General features: G+C 48.0%; 1 protein-coding gene across 8 annotated transcripts in view; it reads left to right on the top strand.

Annotated features, from left to right (window-relative positions):
* The window catches only part of ZFAT (zinc finger and AT-hook domain containing), a 188946-nt gene that overhangs the window by 5723 nt on the left and 159075 nt on the right, over positions 1–24148 (top strand). The window contains exon 1 of one of the 8 annotated variants that reach the window (XM_032610135.1): positions 9606–9840. The exons of 6 other annotated variants lie outside the window; for them this stretch is intronic. The gene's annotated coding sequence lies outside the window, so the exon portion shown is untranslated. Of the gene's footprint in view, positions 1–9605; positions 9841–16859; positions 16968–24148 lie in introns of those variants that run through there. One more of the 8 variants, XM_032610136.1, reaches the window with a different exon arrangement.

Raw genomic sequence — 24148 nt, 5'->3', positions numbered from 1 at the left:
TCATCAGCACTGCACTGTGAATTACTGTAGCTTTCTCGTAATTTCTGAAGTTATGAAGAATAAATAGGAGGACATATTTTAGAGGGGCAGAGATGCAGGCAGGAGCAAGACCCAGCATCAGGTGCTATTACGGTGCATCCCAGGGATGATGACACTCACCCCACAGCAGTGCGTGTGGGAGTGGAGGTTTGGGGCAGATTTAGAGAAATGGACCAGAGTAAAAACCCATAGGACTGGTGATCGAGTGGATTTTAGCTTAGAGACCAGCCAGCATTCATCTGTGTTTGGTTTCAGGGAAAGAGCAGTGATGAACCAAACAGGCACAGGGATATTAAACTTTCCAGGCTCCATACACACAGCTGTGGTCCATTATTCTCTATTCCCTCCTGCAGTGGTAGAGAGAAGAGCTTTTGAATTCTGCTCCCTGTTTTTATTTCTGAGTTGGTGCAGGGCTTGCCGGGTTACTGGAAGCACCTCAGAGAGACCCTTCCTGGGGACTGAGGCCCTTCCCTCCACTCTGAAGAGGCCCCTGGAGCCGAAGTTCTGTGCAGCCCTGCCCCAGGACGGCCATGGGGCAGCCCTAACCCGTCGCTGGGCAGGAGTCAGAGGACCAGAGAAGTTTTGGTTTTACCGGGATGTGGGTTGGCCGGTGGCTGACCCACCCTGAGCCACTCTTTCTTCCCCAGCCCTTAGTTTTGTCTGTTTCTCTGGGAAGTGTGAGTTGACTGCCTTGGTTAACCTTAGCCTCGGGGGTTCTTATGTGAACGTTCTGGAAATGCTTTAGTCCTCACGACAAAGGAAATGCAGCATTTGTTAACCTTAAACATTGATCTCTTTAAGCTTTTAACTGTATTTTGAATTAAATGATATTGATATTTTTGGAGTTTACAGTCTTTTAGGAGGAACATGTTAGACAAATAAATACATCGTTAAATACATGATTACAGATTGCGGTAATTGCTTCAAAGCGGAGGATGGGGGGGGATTGGGCAAGAGAAAATAATGGGGACCTAATTTATATTGAAGGGGATTTAAGAAAAGCCTCTCTGACAACCTGAGGTTGGAGCTGAAACTTGAAGCATGAGGTTCTGGATTTAAAAAAAAAAAAATTTTGATAAGCAGAAAGCACTCGCCAGCCCTCTCCACTTTGCAGAATTTCAGGCAGCTCTGGACTAGCTTCCTGAGGCCGGAGTTCTCCTTTGCGCTTTATCTCCCCCTAGGGGACATGCATGGGAAAGGCCCTGCGGAAGTGGAGATAGCCTAGGAGACAGCTGTGCCTGCAGAGGGGGCGGCTGCACGTGGGGACTGGCCTGGCCACCGTATAGGCGCTGTCCCAGCAGCGGGACCCGTCAGGTATGGCAAGGCATGGCTGAGACCGGGATGCTGGACCTGCAGGGGAGGAGGTCCAGGGGCCGCCGCTGGCTCGGTCAGATGCAGTGGGAGGAGCTGGCCTCGCCAGGGTCACCTTAAGGCTGCACGAGCCGAGTCAGGGAGGAGGACAGGCTGCCTGACCTTCTAAAGGTCCCTGCCCTGTAAAAAGAGTGGTAGCTGTCCAAACCGGTGAGGGGCAGGTCGGGCACTGGCTGCAAGTCTGGACTCTCTGTCCTTTCCAAGGCAGCAGTCTATGAATTTGGGCCACGAATAAAACCACGGTCACTTTAAATTGTTTTCACGAGCAACATGGCATTATTTGTTTATGTTTCTGGAGTTTGTGTCTTACTCATTTCTAAATGTGCTTCGCATACATAGTATGTGGTATATATTAGGCATTCATTAAATGTTGAATTGTGAGACTAAGTAAAAAACCACTTTTTTCCCTAGTGAAAAACCGAATAGCCCAGGTATGTGGAGAACACACCTAATGTTTACTTCATATATTGGTTACCAGGAAGAATGGACCAGATCATTCTGGTAGGCTGGAGCTGGGTGGCTGGTGGGGTTTGGAAAATTCTTCTTTTCCCTGTGGCTCTTGCTTAAATTTAAAGCTCTTTTCTGGAATTTGAACAGACCTTAGACACGTCTGAATATTAGACGGCAGTTCTTTCTTCTTGAATTAATCTGCAAGTTCAAAATACTTTGTAACTGAGACAACTGGCAGGCTTTCAGGATAAGTAAAGCAGGTGTTTAAAATTTGATTGAAGTTGGGCTTCCCTGGTGGCACAGTGGTTAACAATCCGCCTGCCAATGCAGGGGACACAGGTTCGAGCCCTGGTCGGGGAAGATCCCACATGCCGCGGAGCAACTAAGCCCGTGCACCACAACTACTGAGCCTGCGCTCTAGAGCCCGTGAGCCACAACTGCTGAGCCCGGGCGCCACAGCTACTGAAGCCCACGTGCCTAGAGCCCGTGCTCTGCAACGAGAGAAGCCACTGCAGTGAGAAGCCCGCGCACTGCAACGAAGACCCAATGCAGCCAAAAATAAATAATAAATAAATAAACTTATTAAAAAAATAATAAAATTTGAAGTTGTGTTTGCATGTTTCCCACATTTTCCTTCAGTTCCTGCCCAGGCTGTTATTTTATCTCCTTTGATTATGACCTCAGGAGCCTGGAGCAGACAGCCAGCGTCTAAAGCCTGTGGTGGTAATAAATGTCCTCATCTTCTGCCTCTTTTTCAACAGTGTGGACAGTAACTCTGGTCGGCAAGGTCTAAGCTTCCTAATTCCTTGTCTCCATTTTCCTAACTCTGTGGGTCCCAAAGATTTCGGGGTGCTGGAGGCCCTCTCCTGTCTCGCTGGCTGTCAGGGAGTGGCACCTGCAAACCACATTTCTCTGATCCGCAGTGAAAAAGTTGCCAGGTGTCCTGGAAATAATGTGAATACTGGATCTGTGTCCTACTCCAGACTGCAGTGTGCTGGAAGTGGGAAATACACACCAGATTTTGAATACTTAGTACGACAGCAACATCAAAAGAATGTGAAATTTCTCATCTCTCTTTTAAAAATGGATTACAAGTGAAGTGATAATGTTTTGGACACACTGGGGTAACGCAACATTATTAAACTTAGTCTTACTTGTGTCTCTTTTCATTTTAACGTGGCTGCTTGAAAACTTGAAATTACACCAGTGGTTCTATTTCTTTAAAAAAATGTTTTTTAATTTAAATGTATTTATTTATTGTTATTTTTGGCTGCATTGGGTGTTTGTTGCTGCGCGCGGGCTTTCTCTAGTTGCGGCGAGTGGGGGCTGCTCTCCGTTGCGGTGCGCGGGCTTCTCATTGCAGTGGCTTCTCTTGTTGCGGAGCAGGGGCTCTAGGCACGTGGGCTTCAGTAGTTGTGGCACGCGGGCTCAGTAGTTGTGGCACGCAGGCTCAGTAGTTGTGGCTCGCAGGCTCTAGAGCACAGCCTCAGTAGTTGTGGCGCATGGGCTTAGTTGCTCCGTGGCGTGTGGGATCTTCCCATACCGGGGCTCGAACCTGTGTCCCCTGCATTGACAGGGGGATTCTTAGCCACCGCGCCACCAGGGAAGTCCCGGTGGTTCTATTTCTGTGGGACAGCACTGGCCTGGATGGGGCGCTGGGCCTCTTGAGCCATGGTGGCTGCCCTCCCAGAGCTTCTGCAGAGAGCCACACGTGTGTGCGTCTCCCCGTGCGAGGCAGTGACCCGTGCACAGGGACCCGCCTGCCATCTGCAGGAACTTGCCCAGTATGTACAGCAATGGTGTGCGTGCTGAGCCGCGTCCACCTGCCTGGTGGGTTGTGTTCACAAGCCCCTTTCACCCATTCTTCCCAGTTCTGCTCTGCACCTGCGTCATGTGGAGCAGACTCCACAAAGCCCTTTTCCCAGGATCCCTCCACATGGTGACCCCTGTCTCCACCGTCCTCATGAGGTCAGCAGGGCGGCTGCAGTTGCCACTGCGGGTTTCCAGCCAAGGACCTACGGGCTCGGGAAGGGAGAGGTCCCTCCAGCCAGGCAGATGTGGCCACATGGGTGGGGTTTGACCCCGGAGCCTCTGTCCTGAGGCCCAGTGCTGAAGCCGGTTCAAGGCAGCCCTTTACCTTCTGAAGTTAGGACTAATGGTGCCTCCACCACAGAAAGGAACCAAAATAAACTAGAACAGCAAAAACCCCAAACCGGAAACTCAGAGGCCTGGTGATGTGGCAGCCCTGGGCATCGCAGTCCCCCTAAAATACATCGCAAAACGGGAGAGGATTTTGCACATTTTGTTTTTCCCATGGAAACGATCCCGGAGACTCGGTCGCTTTGGAGGCATGGCGTCAAGAGTTCTGGGGCCGCCTCGGTGATTTGCACAAGGGGAGCTGCGGTGTCAGAAGCGTTCACGGGGGCCCCCACATCCTCAGAGCTTCCCACACATCTGCTGGGGCGGGACGGTGCTGCCACTTAGACAACTGGGTGATGGGGGTGCAGTTTCTGTTTACATAAAATTATTTGTTGTGCTTTCGGAAGGAAAGGGCCCTGGGGCTGCTCTTCAGCTATGATTATGTTAAATGTGAGTAGTAGACTCTACTGCCTGGGGCTCTCACTTTGAGAGTGCTTAAAAATAACTTAGAAAAATTATGTCAAGTTTCAACATGGAAGAAATGCGTATGCATAAAATTATAATGCAACTGTTGGCCCAGCCTTAATTATAGCTGTTGCTGAGCCTTTCTCATTTTATTTTGCTAATCCTGTTTCAACAAAGGAACACCCATGGGCTTTCTCCTTTGCATTTAATAGGAACGTTAACTTTGCGAGCTGTAGAAGGCATGCTCATCAGCCATGAGCTGCATGGTAATAACACCACAAATTAGGCTGTGCATTTATTGGAACTTCAGCTCACTGAACCTCAGAGCTGGGAGGGCACCTTGGAGGTGATCCATGAGTGGGGTAGCAGGCGGGAGGGCAGGTGCATAACGGGCCCCTCCAGGCCATGGGGGGGAGGCTGGAGCCGTCTGCACACCCTGGCTTCTGTCCAGGCGGCTCTGTCTCCCTGTAAATTAGCCTCTGGGTGAGGCTCAGAGACCAGGTTCCGCTTTAAACCATGCGAAGGCCACTTCCCACTGGGGCCTGGAGAGGTTCAGAGACTTACGCAGACTCCAGCTCACTGGAGGTGGGGAGCTGGGGCTGGTTAGGGGCTGGGGACCCAGGTCCTGACCCAGACAGGTGCCCTTCTGTGGCTTTACGTGAGACGGTGCCTCAGAGGTGTCGGTCACCGGGCTGGGAGTGTCCTGCAGTCCTCCTGCAGCCCCAGCAGATGTAGAAGCGGAAGCTCAGGAGGGAGGCCAAGAACACATGGCCAAGGTGCGTTCACGGCCAGGTCTGGGCTTCTCACCTCACTTTGTCATTTTAAAGAAGAGATTCACTTGTGAATCAGAATCCCCTTTTCCCCCTATATCTTTCCCTTAAAAATTTGCTGTTTAAGTTTTTAAAAATTGATGTATAACCTACACATAGAAAGGTGTGTATCGAAGAGACGAACAGCTCTGTGAATGTTCACAGACTGAATTCACTGTGAGACCAAACGGCACTGGGGCAGAAGCCCCCGGCCCCAGCCCCGCCAGGGGAAACCCGGCCTGACTTAGTGCAGAGAAGTCGACCCCTTTTGTGCATCAAGAGGTGACTTGTCATTTAGGACAGGCATCAGGCAGGTTTGGGCTGTGCTTCTGCTGTGTGCTCACCTGCTCTGTGACCTTGCAGTCCCTTCCCTGGGCTCAGTTTACTCATTTGCAAATGGGGATAGCAGCCCCTCCCTCACTGGATTAATGTGAAGATTAAGTGGGTGGCGGGCAAAGCACCGCATCGCATCGCAGCGTTAGGCCTCGGGGAACGGTAGCCGGATTTCGTTAGGGTCTGTCTGCTCAGTCTTGGGAATGGCTTCATCCTGGGAATGGAGGGTGTAGTGCTCAGACTGGCCACCAGGGGGTGCTGCTGGCACACGTATGGCGCCCACTCTTGCCCGAAGGCCCTGGGTTTACTGTGTGTGTTGGTACCCTTTTTTTTTTTTGGCCGAGAAAAGCTGATGCCCTGTATGTGGCGGTTCTCTGTCCCTAGTTCTGGATCTCTTGCCAGGCCGTGCAGGGGCACGCATACTAACTATGTGTTCCGGGTGGGCTGGTGGCCCTGCACCTGGCACTCTCATTTTCCAGCTTACGGCTCCCTGAAGTGAGGGCCCGTTGTAAATTATAATACACACACAGAGGGTAGAGTCCCCTTTTTGGTGTAGCTACGCTTAGTTGCAACGAATCGTTCGGAATGTCTCTCTAGCCACGAGGCAGGGTGCAGAGTGGGGCCCAAGGCTCGTTGTGTCCCTCCCAGGGCCCCACTTCAGTACTCCCTCCTGGAGCAGCGCTGGACCCACGTGGGTGGGCAGATACGGAGGTCAACTTGGAAGGTCTTGGTCAGGTTTTGACTTTGTGTGTTGTCTGCCTGGGGGGTCCTTGGCATCTCGCTAACTTCTCTGAGCCCTATAGCTCTCTCCATTGTAAATGGGGACGACGATGATAGCAATGCTAATGGTCATGGTGGTGGTGGTGGTGCTGGTGGTGGTGGTGCTGGTGGTGGTGATTATAGTGGTAGTGATGATGTTGGTGGTGGTGGTGCTGGTGGTGGTGATGATAGTAGTAGTGATGATGTTGGTGCTGGTGGTGGTGGTGCTGGTGGTGGTGATGATAGTGGTAGTGATGATGTTGGTGGTGGTGGTGGTGGTGCTGGTGGTCGTGGCACCATCTACTTGGTTACTCCACAGGATAGCGGGGAGGATCAAGTGCGGTCACTGACATGCAGATCTTTGTGAACAGAGCAGGCAGTCTAATGGTATTCTGCAGCTGGGGTGGGCAGGGAGGCTGGGGGTGCCGCTTCGGGCCATGCTGTCTTCATGCCCCCCCTCCCATGGCCGACACGTGGGAACTCTCTGAGGACACCCAGCTCTGGGAGCTCCCATACCTTTCCATGCCTGGCCTCCCCTAATCCTAGGCCTTCTGTGTACCTGGGCCCTCTGTGCACCTGGGCGCCGGCTCACCTGGCCCACGTGTTCAAGCTCTGGACTTGGGCACTTCGAGGCTTGGCCGTCCTCACCTACCAGGTATATTCTTATAGCAAGTATAACTCTTGTGTCAAGAATGCCTTTTCCGGGGCTTCCCTGGTGGCGCAGTGGTTGAGAGTCCGCCTGCCGATGTAGGGGACACGGGTTCGTGCCCCGGTCCGGGAAGATCCCACATGCCGCGGAGCGGCTGGGCCCGTGAGCCATGGCCGCTGAGTCTGCGCGTCCAGAGCCTGTGCTCCGCAATGGAAGAGGCCAGAACAGTGAGAGGCCCGCGTACCGCAAAAAAAAAAAAAAAAAAGAATGCCTTTTCCTCATCGATTCTAAATCTGTCAGCTTTTCTTTTTTCCTTCTTTTTTGTCACCTAAACACTATGCACTTTTGGTGTCACCCTAATATATCCTTACGAGAGAACGACAGGGACAGGCGTAAGGTTTGATGTCCCCCCCAGCTCACCCACACACACAAATGTCTAATCAGCCTCAGGGAGGAATATCAGAACACCATCAGCTGGGAGACACGTTTTGTCTGTGACCAGAGTTTGCATCTCTGCCGAGTGTCGGCAGCTGTGGCCCTGCTGTCTTTCCTCAGCTGGTGTTTGGCCCGGAGCCTGTCAGACTGTCTGGGGCCCAGGGTGTCTGGGGATCAGTGTCTTTCTCCCCCAAGAGGGAGACCTTATTTTGTCACTTACTGTGCCTCTATTTCTAATGTCAGTGCACATTTTTTTAATCTTAATTTTTTCTTGGATTACACGTCAGCATCATTGTGGAAGATCTGAAAAACTCAGAGACTATGAAATAGGAAATAAGTAGCATTCAGAATCCGCCGACCCAGAGCCCGGTGCTTTGCTGGGTGCTGGGGAGCCAGAGGGGTGGGGAAAGGGTCTGGGTCCTCAGCTCTCTCTGTGTCTGTCCATCTGTCTGTCTCTCTGTTTCTTCAGACCAGGTTCCTCCTGCCACTTAACAGTGGTCCTAGTCACCCAGGTGGAAAACCTTTTCTCAGAAGTTGCAAATTGGCAGCTCTCAGGATAGGTGTAACCTGAAGACTTGATTTGTTTGGCCTGCACAGGTTGTTTTTTTTTTTTTTTCCAGGAAAATCTCATTTAGTTGCCAGCATTTAAAAGTCCACAGATTTCAAATACAGATTCAGCTTCTCAGCCTGCATCCGCGGGACTGGGGACTTCCCGATGGGGCCAGCTTCCTGTGTGCCGTGCCCCGTCCCTGGCCCTCTCGATGGGCCTCCTGCTCTGGAGGCTGGGTGCCCTTGCCTTTCTCGGGCAGGCTCCCGTGGTGGGTGTTCCGAGGACCAGGCCTTGCTGCCCCGCGACCTTGACATTGTCCCCACCTCTACACACTCGAGGCTCCCCGGGGTTGAGGCTCTCCCCTGTTCTGCTTGTCGCTCTCCTCGCCTCCTGGATCCGTTCAGCTTCCCTCCCCTGAGAATCCTACCCCAGGTGCCTCAGCCACGGGGTTTCTGCGTCCTCCCCATGCCCTCTGGTGGCATGTGTTTAGTATGTTCCTGTATAGACATCCCCACCGCTGCACACATGCATGAATACAACCTGTGTTTCTACCTGATTTTTAAGTCCCCTGAGAGTTGACCAGGTGGCTTTGAAACCATATAGGCCTGAACTCGATCCTCTTAGGCAAGTTATAGCTTCTTCATCTGTAACATGGGATAATAGTATCTTCGTGGCTGACTCATTAGGGCCACTGTGTACAGCTGTGCAGGTCGCACACTGCACAAGGGTACCGCCTCTAAGGGGACCATTTCACATCATAGATTTGTATATTCAGTTGTATATGACAGTTTTCTGCAAATGGTAGTATCTTGTTCTGACAAAATCAGTGTATTTGACCACTTTCTGACAGGGGGAGCTAGTGTCTTAAGGAAAGGGTGCCTTTTTCCTTTTCTCACAGAGGTGCCTTGCTAGCAGCCACCCTGCCTCTCAGGGTTACACGTGATAAGGCGTGTGAAAGTGCCTGGTACTCAGGACACATTTGTCTCCTTGTCTCTTGAAAGCAGGAGGTCATGGAGGTGAGCCCAGAGGCAGGGCCCCCCGGTGTGTCTGTTGTGGGTGCCGAGGGGGGAAATGGGGCCTTACGAGGAAAGAACGGGGGATAGGAGTCCAGTCTCCCGGGCACTTTGGCCATGCCGCATCTCCATCGGAATCTGGAAATATTCCTGAGTTTCACTGATTCAAAGACTGATTTTAACATCCCTAAAACCAGGTGGTGTCGTACAATTGGTGTGATAAGAACCCAGCGAGGTTTCGTTTATTTGGTAGCATTTTAGTCTTTTTTAGTGTATGTGAAGTATCAGTGCCTCTTAAAATAGATGTTGTCTTAGACTTGAGGAGATGCAATAAAGAAACCTATTTCATAGGATTGCTGTGAAGATTGAATGCTCTCGGCATGAGGCTTGCGTGGTGCCAGCTCATGGTGAGGGTTTAATTGATTTCAGCTTCCTTTTCTTCTCCCTCTTCCTCTTTGAATGCCCTTATTTTGGTTACAGCAAGTTCTCAGTAAGTGTGATGGTGATGATGACGTTATACGGCATACCCACAGCTCATGAAAAGTTCTGCAAAATAAGCTAAATGGAAGGAAGGTGTTTTGTCCAGGCCCAGGCTTCTTTTCCTGAAGATAAAGGAAAAGCGTATTTTCGACTGCAGTAAGCTGCACAATGCGGAGAGCTTCTCCATCACCGCGGAGTGACCGCGATCTGGCTGCGTGTTGCTGAAGTATTTCCACTCCTCTTGGGACGCTGCCAGCTCTTTTGAATTTAATAACTTAAGGGTGAGTGAACAACAAGAAAACAAAAACAGAACTCTGAAAGAAATTGCCATCCTGTTCTTCTCATAAGGTAGGCCGTTTAACAGGGCCTTAATTTTGGCTCCTGAACTCTCTTTCAAGTTAATCAATCCAAGTAAAAGATGGTTGAAAAGCAGCTGTCACTTTTAAATAGAGGAATTTAATAGTCTAGTAATGAGCATTTTGTCTTCTTACGGTTATCGATAAACGTTTAAGGCTATTTGTGATCGTCAGTTCCTCTAACACTGAGCGCCTACTGTGTCCCTAGCAGCAGCATCACTAAGAGGATGGATGACATTGGGCTGGGCGGGGCTGTGGCCGTAGGTAGTGAGTGCAGGTGGTATGGAAGGTGCTGGGGTGCAGAGCCCTGCTTCTCATGGAGGTGAGCACAGAGACCTGGACTGGGCCCTGGCTGCCCGCTGTGAGCTACCTCGCTCCACCCCTGTGGGACGTTTGGACCTCATAGGGTGGTTGGGATTCGACGGGGTCATGGGTATGTCAAACAGTATCCCCGCTTCTCAGATTTAGTGCCTTTTCCAGAGACACCAGGCTGGCAGCAGCCATTGGTATGTTTTGTTGGCTGGAGTATTTTTTTTTTTAACTTTGTATTTTGAAATAATAGTAGATTCACAGGAAGTTTCAAAGATCGTGCAGAGAGGTCTTACATACCCTTTTCCAGGCTTACTCCAATGGTTATGTTTTTGGGAGGGGAGTATAAAAACATATATAACATAAAATTTGCCATTTTAACCACTTTTAGGTGTATCGTTTAGTGGCATAAGGACATTCACATTGTCGTGCAATCATCACCACCATGCATCTCCAGAACTCTTTTTTTAAAAAAAAATTAATTAATTAATTTATTTTTGGCCGCGTTGGGTCTTCCTTGCTGCGCGCAGGCTTTCTCTAGTTGCAGCGAGCGGGAGCTACTCTTCATTGCGGTGCGCGGGCTTCTCAGTGTGGTGGCTTCTCTTGTTGTGGAGCACAGGCTCTAGCACGCAGGCTACAGTAGTTGTGGCAGGTAGGCTCAGTAGTTGTGGCTCATGGGCTCTAGAGCACAGGCTCAGTAGTTGTGGCGTGTGGGCTTCGTTGCTCTGCGGCATGTGGGATCTTCCCAGACCAGGGCTTGAACCCTTGTCCCCTGCATTGGCAGGCGGATTCTTAACCACTGCACCACCAGGGAAGCCCTTTCCAGAATTCTTTCATCATCCCAACCCAGTGGTTACATCTTGTGAAACTGATGTGCAATATCAAAACCAAGAAATGAATGTAGGTGCAATGGGCATGTACGGTTCTAATCCATTTTTACCACATGTGTAGATCTGTGTAACCACCCCTGCAATCAAGATGCCGAGCTGTTTGTTGACATTTTATCAGTTTGAGTGAAGTGGAGAAACCTTGTGTCCCTTTATTTATTGATTTTTTGGCCTTGGGGTACAGCTTGCAGGATCTTAGTTCCCCGAGCAGGGGTCAACCCTGGGCCCTCAGCAGCAAGAGCGCTGAGTCCTAACCACTGGACCACCAGGGAAGTCCCAGCCTTGTGTCCCTTTACCTCCCCTGTTTATAATTGTCATAAAAGTTTCTTCTGCAGACGTTGAGAACCACATCAGACAGAGTTATACTTTTTGTTTAACGGTCAAACGTAATTTAGGAAATCAACAGGAAAAAGGAAATCTGATGTATTTGCCCATATTTTTACACTTTGCTTTGTTCACTTTACTTTTCTTGATGTCGCAGGAGTCATTGTTTTAGCATTTTCCTTCTGTTTAGAGAACTTCCTTTGGTCATTCTTGTAGGTTCGGTCTGCTGGTGACAACTTCTCTTTCTTTTCCTTCATCTGGGAATGTCTTGGTTTCCCCTTCATTCCTGGAGGATGGTTTTGCTGGGTGTAGGATTATGGGTGGACAGTTCTCTCCTTTTTGCACTTGAAAAATGTGCCACTTCCTTCTGGCCTCCACGTGTCTAAGGAGAAGTCTGCTGTCAATCATATGGTTTTTCCACACAGGAAACTGGGTTTTTTGCTAATTTCAGGTTTCCTCTCTGTTTTTAGTTTTCAGAAGCTTGATTATAATGTGTCTTGTCACAGATTTCTCCGGGTTTACCCTGTTTGGACTTTGCTCACCTTCTTGACTGTGTGGCTTTGTGTCTTTTGCCAACTTTGGGGAATTTTCAGCCATTATTTCTCTGAATACTTTCCCACCCCACCGTCCTTCTCCTTTCCTGGGACTCTACTGACACAAATGTTAGACCTTTCTTTGGTTCAAGTCCCACAGGTCCCTGAGGCTGTCTTTATTCTCTTTCAGTCTATTTTCTCTGTTATTCAGATTGTATGTTTTTTATTGTTCTATTTTCAAGGTCACTGATTCTTCTAGCAGGGGTGGGGATGGGCTGCAGTGTTGTCTGTGGGGTTTGAGTGTTGCAGGATGGCTATTGCCTAAAAGGTTTCTGTCCTGTGAGGCTGTCCCTTTCCTGGCCTGTTGGCCAGTGAGAGCAGGCTCTTGTTGGAGCTGTTTTTTCCTGTGCCTGTTGGTGCTTCTGCTTCTGAGTTCGAGCGGGTGAAAGGAAAGCCCTGGGCACTTACTGTCTCAGGTTGCAAGGTGGTTTGTTAGCTGCTCTGCCACCTTCTCTCCGACTTTCACAGTCTTACGTGTATTTTATCTGTGACATCCAGGGTTTTGGTTGCACTTAGTGGGAAGAATAGGGAAAAGTCCATCTGCTCCATCTTTGTGGAACTTTTTGCCACAATATATATTTTTAAAGACTTTATTTTTTTTAGGGAAGTTTTAAGTTTTCAACAAAACTGAGAGGAAGGTACAGATCTCCCATATCCCCCCTGCCTACACGTATGCACAGCCTCCCCCGTCATCCCTACCAGGGTGGTGCATTTGTTACAGTTGGAGAACCTACACTGCCACATCGTCATCACCCAAAGCCCATAGTTTACATTAGGGTTCACTCTTGCTGTTGTACATTCTATGGGTTTGGGCAGATATGTAGTGACGTGTATCCATTATTATGGTATCATGCAGAATATTTTCACTACCCTAAAAATCCTGTGTGCTCTGCCTGTTCATCCCCTCCACCCCAAGTGTGGCCACCTTTTTACTGTCCTTTTACTGGAGATCTTTTTACTGTCTCCATAGTTTTGCCTTTCCCAGAATGTCATATAGTTGGAATCATACAGTATGAAGCGTTTTCAGATTGGCTTCTTCCGCTTAGTAATATGCATTTCAGGCTCTTCCATGTCTTTTCATAGTTTGATAGCTCATTTTTTTTCTTTTTTTATTGAAGTATAGTTGCTGTACAGTATTATATAAGTTTCAGGTGTACAATGTAGTGATTCACAATTTTTAAAGGTTATACTCCATTTATAGTTATTATAAAATATTGTCCATATTCCTGGTGTTGTACAATATATCCTTGGAGCTTATTTTATACTTAATAGTTTGTACCTCTTACTCCCGTACCCCTATATTGCCCCTTCCCCCTTCCCAATAGCTCATTTCTTTTTAGTGCTGAATATTCCATTGTCTGGGTGCACCAAATGGTTTATCCGTTTGCCTACCGAAGGACATCTTGGTTGCTTCCAAGCTTTGGCAGTTACGACAAAGCTGCTATAAATATTTGTTTGTAGTTTTTGGCGTGGACACACATTTTCAACTCCTTTGGGTAAATACCCAGGAGCACGACTGCAGGATTATATTGTGAAGTACGTTTAGTTTTATAAAAAACTATCAAACTGTCTTCCAAAGTGGCCGTGCCGTTTTGCATCCCCATGAGCAACGTAGGAGAGATGTGTAACCACATCCGTGTACGTTGGGAGCCTTTAGGCCACGCAGGCCGCCACATCCCTCCATGCCCCGTCATCTAACCCCTGACGGCTTCTGCCATTTCTGCCAGTTGCCTTCCCACGTGGAGGGCCTTGCCGTGTATGACCTGTCCCTGGGGCTACCTTCCCGCCACTTCCTTTTCTTACCCCCATAATGCCCTGTTGGGTTTTTGTCAGCTTTCATTTGGATGAAGCACGTTTCAGGGTGTGGCTGGGAGTCCGTGTCTCTGAGTGGGTCCCCGCAGCTCTCCTCCCTCCTCCTGGTCTCCGATGGTCTGGCCTGGCCTCGGGTAGATGCGTGGGCCCTCACGTGGGCCCTCGCTGTCTTGGTGCTTTGAACGAGGAAGTTGGGATGTCGGGACCAGCTTACCTGTGCCATCTCCCTTCCGCAGAGCCCTCTGATGCCTGTGTGTTTCCAGTGAATCTGGCTGCTGTGTTTGTGTCACGCCTGTGTCATTAAACCCAGACTGAAAAGCACCACAGGGCAGACTTCTGTCCTGGGCTACCCCTCCAGCCCTTTATACTGTGAGTGAAGGAGTCAGTGCTGGGCCCATGGGTACGAAGCCAGTCAGGGGCTGGGGTCCCGGACCCTGCCCGCCCAGTCCCGCTGTCCCCACGAGACCTCGCACGCTTTGAGGCCACTTCTAACGTTGCTTCTGTCAGAAAACGTATTTCGAGTTTCTGCTCGGGGTCCCTGAGACCCCCAGGTCAGCGACACCAGACACCCCGTCCCTTCCTTCTGTGTGGAGCTCAGCACTGGGGGGTGGAGGGAGGGAGGAGGGCCGGGGGCGTGGGGGGAGATGGGGCAGCGGGCAGCAGGGGCCTGTGCGTGGGGTGTCTCTGTCTCTTTCTGTCCCTGGACACGCAGCAGAAGCTCTGTGCTCAGTGGCGCTGTTCTTCTCAGGGGAGTGGGCAGATGGCTGTCTCTGCTCCGTGTGCTTCTGTGCTGCCTGTCACACAACGAGCGCGGATTCGCCCTGTGACTTCTGTAATAATTAATAATAATAACTTACAAGGTGGCTTAAGGGCCGAGAGGCCTGGAATGCCTGGATCGCATCCTGCTCTGGTCGTCCCACCCTTGAGTCCCCGCAGGAGATGCACTTACAAAGGACACCAGCAAAAAGGAAAGGACGCCCTTGATTGTGTGCTGGGCCGGATGTCCTGTGAGCGGCCGGAGCACACGACTTCAGCTCAAGGCTGGACTGACCTTCTCGCCTGTTTACTCGAGGGCCTGAGAATGGGGAGGGGCCCCTCAGGAGCAGGCCAGCTCCAGCCGACGTGTGGGCTGCCCGTTGCCAAAGGAGGAGGGGGGAGGGAGGCCTGGCCACGCCATGCCGTGACCTGTCAGCTCCCGGTGGCCGTTCCTAGGGTCAGAGGGGCCCAACCGCACTCCCGGGACCCACAGGCCCTCCAGTTCATGACCTTCTTCTGGGAGGAGTGGTCAGAGGCCCTCGTTCGGTCTCTGGTTCCTAGGCAGGGGTAAGCAGGTAGGGGGTCAGAGGTTGCAGACAGGACCTGGTGTTCCTGGCTGGGAGGTGTTTGCAAAGCAGAGGTTCAGAAACGAGGACTTTATGCAGTTATTTTAAGATTTTTCCTTTTTAACAGTACAGAGTAGCTGATTAAAAACTGGCAAAAGTTCATGGAAATTGGATGCTCAGACCCCAAACCTCTGTGATTTCCTTGTGCTGAACACGTCATCTTCCCTTTGAATCGTTTTGTTAAGGACGGGTACACAGTAATTGAACCTAAAGATGCATCCAAATTGTGGCAACTCCATCAGAATTGCTGACAACATAATTATGATTATATTTCAGGGTATAAGATCCATTTTTTTCATATTAGGTCTACTATAAAAAATGAAAAGAGCTGCTTTGTTGTTATTTTTGGTAGGTTAACAATTCTTAATATCTGCGGGATGCGGCCTGACCTGACACTTTCCTCGCATGTTTTGGCATCTTGCGGTTACACCGCTGTATGAACATATCTAAAGAGTGCACAGTTTCCCTCCTTGTCAGAGGCCTGGGGCGGTTCGCAGAGGATGTTCCAGAGGGAACACTGCCGGGGCTCCTGAACAGGCTGCTCCTAGTACAAGACTGCACAGCTAGGAGCACAACTGGCCCCCACTGGCCCGGCGCGGGAGGCTCCTGTAGTCCCGCTGGCTGTTGTGGGGGCCGTGTTCCCTCCCAGCGCTGACCCCGGAAGGACCGAGTGGCCCATCGGAGACGCTGAGCCTGGCTCAGGTAAAGCTGGGCTCTGCCTCGAGGTCAGCCTCTCCGAACCCAGTCCTGCCCCTGTCGCGTGGGGACGAGAGTCCTGGCGGGCCGGGAGGTGGGGGAGTGCGTGAGGTCACGTTTGTGGGGTGTGGCCTGGAGCCCGAGTCAGGGCCGCTTTCACAGTCCATTCAGTGCCTCCTCCTGGAAGCCTTCCAGGCACCTTTAGCCGAGGATCCCTGCCTTCCCTCTTCCCACTGTGTCTGTTGTTTGCAGCACCCGTCTCCGCTGGCTTGCACATTCCCTTGAACGCCTTTCCTGGCCGGGCTGGGGGACGTGGCCTTGAACAAGAGGCCGCCCTGCCTGAGCTGCTCAGCGCTCCTCACTCGGAGCCATGTCCTGACCCCTCTGTTTACCTGTTACCTCACTTCTCAGGAGGTCTAGCAACCTCCTGAGTTTTAAAGCTCATATAGGCTCATTGTGGAAAATCCATAAGTGCCTATAAAGAAGAGTCCGGCAGGCAGGATCTTGCTGTATTTCCTTTGAGCCTGGCCGTCTGTTCTTCCATCCATCTGCCCGTAAACCACGTCTCCCCATTGGGAACAAAGTCGTGTACTTACCGAGTTGTGGTGTGTCCCACTCTGTAGAGTTGAACGTTTATTCTGAGCATCTTCTGTGTCACTCAGGTTCTTCGAAAATATGATTTTCAGTGGCTGCGTGGAGTTTCTCTGGGGGATGTGCCCTGACGTGCCCGCTGCAGAGCACGTGCTGGCTTCTGGAGCTTGACGGGGACCTCCATGCTGAGCATCTCTGTGCACAATCCTTGCCCGCGTTGTGGATGCTCCTGAAGACTGGATCTCGAGAAGTGGAACCGCTGCCTCAGAAGACATGAGCGGACGTCTTCGAGGGCTCCTGGCCCCTTCGCCGGTGGCAGGGCGTGTTCCTGTCAGCCATTCCGAGTGCGGGCCCCGCGGCGGGGCTGCTGAGCCGGGCTCCCCGGGACCCGCTGGCTTCTGTGGTCTCAGTGCAGATGCCGGTCCCCCACGCTATCTCCCCTCGCATGCTCCTCTGTGACAGTCGTCCTTGCTCATGTGCGCTTGTCTCTGCACCTCGGGGACCCAGGCCAGCGCTGGACGCACGGTGGGCATTCGGGAGACGTACTGATTGATGGCGATGGCCAAGGCCAGGCGGCACTCCGGGCTAGCTCAGCCTCTGGGCTCTGTGGGACACGGGGCAGTAGGTTAGTTACAGCTGATGCCAACACTTGGGTCACATGCAGATGCAAAAGTAGTTGTATTTGTTTGGTCTCCAGACAATGCCTGGTGTACCTGGGAACTAAGGGACCCCTCACAGTAACCCTGTGGTCCCCGGCAGCGCTGCTCTGTTACGTGTCGCAGAATTCCCTTTCTCCTGAAAGCATAACGGGAATCAAGAATACGTCCTGGTCTGTAGGGAAATTGTTTCAGTAAAAACCTAAGATGCCGTTGTTCTGGCGTGTCTGTTCCCCCGTGGGCTGGTGGCCTCCTCTGTGCAGGACCTCATGCCCGATTCATCTTTGCGTCCCTGGTGCCTGCACTGGGGCCCACCCTGTGGCCGCTGCTCTGTGGATGCCGAAATCACCAAGAAAGAACTTGATACGTGATTTGGGGATTATGCTCTGCTCTGTAATGATTTTCATTTCAGACTCAGTTGGCTACAGGGATAAGCGTTTTAGCTGTAACTTTGGAGGCACTCAGCTCATGGTCTGTAGCCAAACAGAGTTCATGTCCACAGCAGGTGGCAGAGAGTCTGGGTTTGACCTGGGCAGGTTGTGTCTCCTCCCCGTCTCAGTTTCCTCCGCTGTGGAACGGGGGTGACAGACCCCCTTTTGCCTAAATCATAGGGTCGTCATAGGATCAGCAGGGTGCACGTTGAAAACCACATGGCCTCTTATGAAGAAAAAAGCTATCACTTAATCTATTCCTGTTTTGGAAGCATTTTGGGTTCCTTAGGAATCAAACATTTCTTGGAAAAAAATAAAATACCGATTGACGGTATTCATGAGAGATTTTCATTGACGAAGCAATGTTCTGCTTTGTTAAATTTCTGTTTCATGTGCCATTTGGTGGGAAAGAATTCTCGTAGGTCATTATCTCGCCTGCTTGTTCATGGAGAAAACCCTTTCTCTGAAGGCAGAGAGGGCCTCATTTCTGTGACGGGGCCTCGCGGGCTCCATCCTCACTGTGGCGGCACCGTGTAGGTCCACTGCTTTGCCTCCTCATCTCCTTTCTGGTCTTGCTGTAAAGAGGAGGAAAATGGGGTCGGGGAGATTGGGGAGTGGCGATCAAGAGAGATTTTTGTTTGGTTTTGTGGTAAGATGAGAGCAGTCATGGCGTGCACAGGCCAGCAGAGTATAATTGCTTTACAATGGTGTGTTAGTTTCTGCTTTTTAACAAAGTGAATCAGTTATACATATACATATGTTCCCATATCTCTTCCCTCTTATGTCTCCCTCCCTCCCACCCTCCCTATCCCACCCCTCCAGGCGGTCACAAAGCACGAGCTGTTCTCCCTGTGCTATGTGGCTGCTTCCCACTAGCTATCTACCTTACGTTTGGTAGTGTATATATGTCCATGCCACTCTCTCGCTTTGTCACAGCTCACCCTTCCCCCTCCCCATATCCTCAAGTCCATTCTCTAGTAGGTCTGTGTCTTTATTCCGGTCTTACCCCAGGTTCTTCATGACATTTTTTTCCCTAAAATTCCATATATATGTGTTAGCATACGGTATTTGTCTTTCTCTTTCTGACTTCCTTCACTCTGTATGACAGACTCTAGGTCTATCCACCTCATTACAAATAGCTCAATTACGTTTCTTTTTATGGCTGAGTAATATTCTATTGTATATATGTGCCACATCTTCTTTATCCATTCATCCAATGATGGACACTTAGGTTGTTTCCATCTCCGGGCTATTGTAAATAGAGCTGCAATGAACATTTTGGTACATGACTCTTTTTGAATTATGGTTTTCTCAGGGTATATGCCCAGTAGTGGGATTGCTGGGTCATATGGTAGTTCTATTTGTAGTTTTTTTAAGGAACCTCCATACTGTTCTCCACAGTGGCTGTATCAAGTTACATTCCCACCAACAGTGCAAAAGGGTTCCCTTTTCTCCACACCCTCTCCAGCATTTATTGTTTGTAGATTTTTTGATAATGGCCATTCTGACTGGTGTGAGATGATATCTCATTGTAGTTTTGATTTGTATTTCTCTAATGATTAATGAAGTTGAGCATTCTTTCATGTGTTTGTTGTCAGTCTGTATATCTTCTTTGGAGAAATGTCTATTTAGGTCTTCTGTCCATTTTTGGATTGGGTTGGTTGTTTTTTGTTATTGAGCTGCATGAGCTGCTTATAAATTTTGGAGATTAATCCTTTGTCAGTTGCTTCATTTGCAAATATTTTCACCCATTCTGAGGGTTGTCTTTTGGTCTTGTTTATGGTTTCCTTTGCTATGCAAAAGATTTGAAGTTTCATTAGGTCCCATTTGTTTATTTTTGTTTTTATTTCCATTTCTCTAGGAGGTGGGTCAAAGGATCTTGCTGTGATTTATGTCATAGAGTGTTCTTCCTATGTTTTCCTCTCAGAGTTTGATAGTGTCTGGCCTTACATTTAGGTCTTGAATCCATTTTGAGCTTATTTTTGTGTGTGGTGTTAGGGAGTGATCTAATCTCATACTTTTACATGTACCTGTCCAGTTTTCCCAGCACCACTTATTGAAGAGGCTGTCCTTTCTCCACTGTACATTCCTGTCTCCTTTATCAAAGATAAGGTGACCATATGTGCGTGGGTTTATCTCTGGGCTTTCTGTCCTGTTCCATGGATCTTTCTGTTTTTGTGCCAGTACCATACTGTCTTGATTACTGTAGCTTTGTAGTATAGTCTGAAGTCAGGGAGCCTGATTCCTCCAGCTCCGTTTTTCGTTCTCAAGATTGCTTTGGCTATTTGGGGTCTTTTGTGTTTCCATACAAATTGTGAAGTTTTTTGTTCTAGTTCTGTAAAAAAAATACCAGTGGTAGTTTGATAGGGATTGCATTGAATCTGTAGATTGCTTTGGGTAGTAGAGTCATTTTCACAATGTTGATTATTCCAATCCAAGAACATGGTATATCTCTCGATCTATTTGTATCATCTTTAATTTCTTTCATCAGTGTCCTGTAATTTTCTGCATACAGGTCTTTTGTCTCCTTAGGTAGGTTTATTCCTAGATATTTTATTCTTTTTGTTGCAATGGTAAATGGGAGTGTTTTCTTGATTTCATTTTCAGATTTTCATCATTAGTGTATAGGAATGCCAGAGATTTCTGTGCATTAATTTTGCATCCTGCTACTTTACCAAATTCATTGATTAGCTCTAGTAGTTTTCTGGTAGCATCTTTAGGATTCTCTATGTATAGTATCATGTCATCTGCAAACAGTGACAGCTTTACTTCTTCTTTTCGTATTTGGATTCCTTTTATTTCCTTTTCTTCTCTGATTGCTGTGGCTAAAACTTCCAAAACTATGTTGAATAAGAGTGGTGAGAGTGGGCAACCTTGTCTTGCTCCTGATCTTAGTGGAAGTGCTTTCAGTTTTTCACCATTGAGGACGATGTTGGCTGTGGGTTTGTCATATATGGCCTTTATTATGTTGAGGAAAGTTCCCTCTATGCCTACTTTCTGCAGGGTTTTTATCATAAATGGGTGTTGAATTTTGTCGAAAGCTTTCTCTGCATCTATTGAAATGATCATATGGTTTTTCTCCTTCAATTTGTTAATATGGTTTATCACATTGATAGTTTTGCGTATATTGAAGAATCCTTGCATTCCTGGAATAAACCCCACTTGATCATGATGTATGATCCTTTTAATGTGCTGCTGGATTCTGTTTGCTAGTATTTTGTTGAGGATCTTTGCATCTATGTTCATCAGTTATATTGACCTGTAGTTTTCTTTCTTTGTGACATCCTTGTCGGGTTTTGGTATCAAGGTGATGGTGACCTCATAGAATGAGTTTGGGAGTGTTCCTCCCTCTGCTATATTTTGGAAGAGTTTGAGAAGGATAGGTGCTAGCTCTTCTCTAAATGTTTGATAGAATTCGCCTGTGAAGCCATCTGGTCCTGGGCTTTTGTTTGTTGGAAGATTTTTAATCACAGTTTCAATTTCAGTGCTTGTGATTGGTCTGCTTATATGTTCTATTTCTTCCTGATTCAGTCTTGGCAGGTTGTGCATTTCTAAGAATTTGTCCGTTTCTTCCAGGTTGTCCATTTTATTGGCATAGAGTTGCTTGTAGTAATCTCTCATGATCTTTTGTATTTCCGCAGTGTCAGTTGTTACTTCTCCTTTTTCATTTCTAATTCCATTGATTTGAGTCTTCTCCCTTTTATTCTTGATGAGTCTGGCTAATGGTTTATCTATTTTATCTTCTCAAAGAACCACTTTTAGTTTTATTGATCTTTGCTATCGTTTCCTTCATTTCTTTTTCATTTACTTCGGATCTGATTTTTATGATTTCTTTCCTTCTGCTAACTTTGGGGTTTTTTTGTTCTTCTTTCTCTAATTGCTTTAGGTGCAAGGTTAGGCTGTTTATTCGAGATGTTTCCTGTTTCTTAAGGTAGGATTGTATTGCTATAAACTTCCCTCTTAGAACTGCTTTTGCTGCATCCCATAGATTTTGGATCGCCGTGTCTCCATTGTCATTTGTTTCTAGGTATTTTTTTACTTCCTCTTTGATTTCTTCAGTGATCACTTCGTTATTAAGTAGTGTATTGTTTAGCCTCCATGTGTTTGTATTTTTTACAGATCTTTTCCTGTAATTGATATCTAGTCTCATAGCGTTGTGGTCAGAAAAGATACTTGAAACAATTTCAATTTTCTTAAATTTACCAAGGCTTGACTTGTGACCCAAGATATGATCTATCCTGGAGAATGTTCCATGAGCACTTGAGAAAAATGTGTATTCTGTTGCTTTTGGATGGAATGTCCTATAAATATCAATTAAGTCCATCTTTTTTAACATATCATTTAAAGCTTGTGTTTCCTTATTTATTTTCATTTTGGATGATCTGTCCATTGGTCAAAGTGGGTGTTAAAGCCCCCTACTATGAATGTGTTACTGTCGATTTCCCCTTTTGTGGCTGTTAGTATTTGCCTTATGTACTGAGGTGCTCCTATGTTGGGTGCATAAATATTTACAATTGTTATATCTTCTTCTAGGATCGATCCCTTGATCATTATGTAGTGTCCTTCTTTGTCTCTTCTAAAAGTCTTTATTTTAAAGTCTATTTTGTCTGATATGAGAATTGCTACTCCAGCTTTCTTTTGGTTTCCATTTGCATGAAATATCTTTTTCCATCCCCTTACTTTCAGTCGGTATGTGTCTCTAGGTCTAAAGTGGGTCTCTTGTAGACAGCAAATATATGGGTCTTGTTTTTGTATCCATTCAGCCAATCTGTGTCTTTTGGTGGGAGCATTTAGTCCATTTATATTTAAGGTAATTATTGATATGTATGTTCCTATTTCCATTTTCTTAATTGTTTTGGGTTCGTTATTGTAGGTCTTTTCCTTCTCTTGTGTTTCTTGCCTAGAGAAGTTCCTTTAGCAGTTGTTGTAAAGCTGGTTTGGTGGTGCTGAACTCTCTCAGGTTTTGCTTGTCTGTAAAGGTTTTAACTTCTCCATCAAATCTGAATGAGGGGCTTCCCTGGTGGCGCAGTGGTTGAGAGTCCCCCTGCCGATTCAGGGGACACGGGTTCGTGCCCCGGTTCGGGAAGATCCCACGTGCCGCGGAACGGCTGGGCCCATGAGCCATGGCCACTGAGCCTGCGCCTCTGGAGCCTGTGCTCTGCAACGGGAGAGGCCACAACAGTGAGAGGCCCGCGTACCCCAAAAACAAAAAAAAAAAAAAAAAAAAAAAAAAATTCTGAATGAGATCCTTGCTGGGTAGAGTAATCTTGGTTGCAGGTTTTTCTCCTTCATCACTTTCAATATGTCCTGCCAGTCCCTTCTGGCTTGCAGAGTTTCTGCTGAAAGATCAGCTGTTAACCTTATGGGGATTCCCTTGTGTGTTATTTGTTGTTTTTCCTTTGCTGCTTTTAATATGTTTTCTTTGTATTTAATTTTTGACAGTTTGATTAATCTGTGTCTTGGAGTATTTCTCCTTGGATTTATCCTGTATGGGACTCTGTGCTTCCTGGACTTGATTAACTATTTCCTTTCCCATATTAGGGAAGTTTTCAACTATAATCTCTTCAAATATTTTCTCAGTCCTTTTCTTTTTCTCTTCTTCTTCTGGAACCCCTATAATTCGAATGTCGGTGCATTTAATGTTGTCCCAGAGGTCTCTGAGACTGTCCCCGGTTCTTTTCATTCTTTTTTCTTTATTCTGCTCTGCAGTAGTTATTTCCACTATTTTATCTTCCAGGTCGCTTATCCGTTCTTCTGCCTCAGTTATTCTGCTATTGATCCCATCTGGAGTATTTTTCATTTCATTTATTGCGTTGTTCATCGTTGTTTGTTTCATCTTTAGTTCTTCTAGGTCCTTGTTAAAGTTTCTTGTATTTTCTCCATTCTATTTCCAAAATTTTGGATCATCTTTACTATCATTATTCTGAATTGTTTTTCAGGTAGACTGCCTATTTCCTCTTCATTTGTTAGGTCTGGTGGGTTTTTCTCTTGCTCCTTCATCTGCTGTTTTTGTGTCTTCTCATTTTGCTTATCTTACTGTATTTGTGGTCTCCTTTTTGCAGGCTGCAGGTTCGTAGTTCCCGTTGTTTTGGTGTCCGTCCCCAGTGGCTAAGGTTGGTTCAGTGGGTTGTGTAGGCTTCCTGGTGGAGGGGACTAGTGCCTGTGTTCTGGTGGATAAGGCTGGATCTTGTCTTTCTGGTGGGCAGGTCCACATCTGGTGCTGTGTTTTGGGGTGTCTGTGGACTTATTATGATTTTAGGCAGCCTCTCTGCTAATGGGTGGGGTTGTGTTCCTGTTTTGCTAGTTGTTTGGCATAGGATGTCCAGCGATGTAGCTTGCTAGTCATTGAGTGAAGCTGGGTGCTGGTGTTGAGATGGAGCTCTCTGGGAGATTTTGGCCATTTGATATTATGTGGAGCTGGGAGGTCTCTTGTGGACAAGTGTCCTGAAGTTGGCTCTCCCACCTCAGAGGCACAGCACTGACTCCTGACTGTAGCACCACGCACCTTTCATCCACACAGCTCCTCAATTTGGGATGATTTGTTGTCTATTCAGGTATTCCACAGATGCAGGGTACATCAAGTTGATTGTGGTGCTTTAATCCCCTGCTTCTGAGGCTG

Source organism: Phocoena sinus, chromosome 17 (genome assembly GCF_008692025.1).
Source record: "Phocoena sinus isolate mPhoSin1 chromosome 17, mPhoSin1.pri, whole genome shotgun sequence".
NCBI classification, from domain to species: Eukaryota; Metazoa; Chordata; class Mammalia; order Artiodactyla; family Phocoenidae; genus Phocoena; species Phocoena sinus.
Note: the sequence above shows the minus strand (reverse complement) of the source record. Positions and strands in the feature narration are given on the sequence as shown.